Source organism: Mchenga conophoros, linkage group LG10, assembly GCF_057382185.1.
Source record: "Mchenga conophoros isolate Kocher_MC1m ecotype Shallow Benthic linkage group LG10, M_conophoros_male_GT1.1, whole genome shotgun sequence".
Lineage (NCBI taxonomy): Eukaryota > Metazoa > Chordata > Actinopteri > Cichliformes > Cichlidae > Mchenga > Mchenga conophoros.
The window spans coordinates 23,570,296-23,573,213 of NC_140535.1; the positions used below are offsets into that span (position 1 = coordinate 23,570,296).

The following is a 2,918-nucleotide window of genomic DNA, read 5'->3' on the forward strand; positions in this document are numbered from 1 at the left end:
CCAGGCGTTCAAAGCACTTCATCACTACTGAGGTGAGGGCTACAGGGCGATAGTCATTGAGAGAAGCAGGGTGGGGTTTCTTCGGGACAGGAACAATGATGGACTCTTTGAAGCATGTGGGGATCACCGACTGAGATAAAGAGATGTTGAATATCTCAGTGAACACAGGAGCTAGCTGGTATGCGCAGTCTCTTAGGATACGACCTGGGATGCCGTCTGGTCCTGCTGCTTTCCTGGTGTTCACTCTCTTGAAGGCTCTCCTTACTTCATGCTCGGAGATGACGAGCACGTTTCCGGTGCTGGCAGTATCTTCCTGTCTGCAGCCGTTAGCGCCGCTAACACTAGCATTGTTGGAGACCTTAGCTCAGGCATGGGCGAACTACGGCCCGGGGGCCACGTGCGGCCCGTTAAACGTTTTGATTTTTAACCTTGTTAATGTTTTATTTCCCCTGCAATTCTGATGTTTCCTCACTAGATGGCGCACTCTAGATATATTGGCTTTGTTGAGGTGAAGCGGCGTAGGCCTATTACTCCACGTTTGCACTTTACCCTGTGACCTACCGCCCCTCTATGAAGATGAGCGGACCCAAGAAAAGGAAAGTGGACAGAGAATGTCGAGTGTTCAAAAAGGAGTGGACAACTAAATATTTTTTCACTGTACACCGATCATCTGCTGTTTGCCTGATATGCCAAGAAACTGTGGCGGTTTTTAAAGAGTATAATATTAGCCGTCACTTTGCCACAAAGCACACAAATTATGCTAGCAAGCTCTCAACAAAAGAACGGGAAGCTGCTGCTGAGAAGTTGGCAGCTAATTTGAAGGCTCAGCAAAGTTTTTTTCACCGTCAAACTGCCATTCAAGAATCAAGTACCAAGGCCAGTTTTATGTTTTCATTCAAAATAGCAAAGGCCAGCAAACCACTGTCAGAGGGCGAGTTTTTAAAAGAATGTATGGTAGAGACAGCAGGTATTTTGTGCCCGGAGACCAAAGACAAATTTGAGAAAATCAGTTTATCACGGCGGACAGTGACTCGCCGTGTAGAACTAATAGATGAAGATATCACCAGCATATTAAACAAAAAGGCGAAGTCATTCACTTTTTATTCTGTAGCACTGGATGAAAGCAATGATGTCAAAGACACTGCTCAGCTCCTCATTTTTATCCGAGGAATCAACGAAACCTTTGAAATAACGGAGGAGTTTTTGACAATGGAGTCTCTGAAAGGACAAACACGGGGAGAGGACTTGTTTGAACGGGTGTCTGCTGCCATCGAAAACATGAAGCTTCCCTGGAGTAAGCTTGTTAACGTCACCACAGATGGATCTCCAAATTTAACGGGAAAAAACGTTGGCCTGCTGAGGAGAATCCAGAATAAAGTGAAAGATGAAAACCCTGACCAGGATGTGATTTTCCTCCACTGCATCCTCCACCAGGAATCTCTATGTAAATCGGTGTTACAGCTGAATCATGTTGTGAATCCTGTGGTGAAACTTGTCAATTTCATACGCACACGGGGACTTCAGCACCGTCAGTTCATTGCGTTCCTGGAGGAAACTGATGCGGATCACCAGGACCTGCTTTATCACTCCCGTGTCCGCTGGTTGAGTTTGGGCAAAGTGTTTCAACGAGTGTGGGAGCTCAAAGAGGAGATTGGCATGTTTTTGGAGCGGCAGGGGAAGACTGATGAATTTCCTGAGCTGAGCAACAAGAGCTGGATGTGTGACTTCGCGTTTGCTACGGACATATTTTCACACTTGAATGAGCTCAACGTGAAACTGCAGGGGAAGGAGCAGTTTGTGCATGACATGCACACAAACGTGAAAGCCTTCAAATCCAAGCTGGCTTTATTCTCCAGGCAGATTTTGAACAAGTCATTCACTCATTTTCCTACACTAGCCACGCTGAAAGAGGCCGGAGCAAAAGTAAAGAAATACAGTGAGTCACTGGATGCACTGCACGGAGAATTCTGCCGTTGGTTTTTGGATTTCGATAAAATTGACAAGTCACTTCAATTGGTGGCCTTTCCTCTGTCACAAGACCCCGAAACAGCTCCAGAGGAGCTTCAGCTCGAACTCATCGACCTTCAGTCCGACCCTGCCTTAAAAGAGAAATTCAGCTCTCTGAAACTAAATGACTTCTATGCTTCACTCAATGATGCCGTGTTTCCAAATCTAAGGCGAAAAGCGCAGATGATGTTGGCTTTGTTCGGCTCTACCTTCGTGTGTGAACAGACATTCAGCGTCATGAACATCAACAAAGCCAGCCACAGATCCAAGTTAACAGACCTACACCTCAGATCAATCCTGAGAATCGCCACAACAAAACTAACTCCAGACTTTGATGCGCTGGCTAAAAAAGGAGACCAACAACACTGCTCCCATTAAAATGTGTGTGTCTCCGTGATACGCACGTTGTTAAAATGAACAGTGCGCGCAGATCAAATATAACGCTTCACAGACTGACTTGCTGCAACTGTTTCGAACTTGCACTGGTCGTTGTTGACTTTTGGCACCGGGGAAACAAATTGAATAAAAGGAACAGGACAAGTACATCTGCATCTCCTACCGTTTTTGGAAAAAAAAAAAAAAAAAAGTTAGGAGGAGAGTGATGTGATATCCTGAAGGATAACAGAACTTTCAGTGCTTTAAAATAAAATGTTCATTTATTTGATTTTCAGTGTTTAAAGGCTCATTTCGAAGTCAGAGATTTTATTGTAATGCTTTTCTTCATTTAAAAAAAATGAAATTAAAGCACATGTTTTCTCCATATCCCAAGATGTGTATTTTTCCCCCAATGAGGTGATGTTTTCAAAGCATGCCATCTATCTACTCCTGTTCCGGCCCATTTGTCAAATGTTAGAACTCAATGTGGCCCACGAATCAAAAAGTTTGCCCACCCCTGCCTTAGCTGCAGCCTC

General features: G+C 44.7%; 1 pseudogene; it reads left to right on the plus strand.

Annotated features, from left to right (window-relative positions):
* The first annotated feature begins 951 nt into the window (after nt 1-951).
* Nucleotides 952-2,385, plus strand: LOC146565993 (general transcription factor II-I repeat domain-containing protein 2 pseudogene; annotated as a pseudogene).
* Nucleotides 2,386-2,918: the final 533 nt, after the last annotated feature.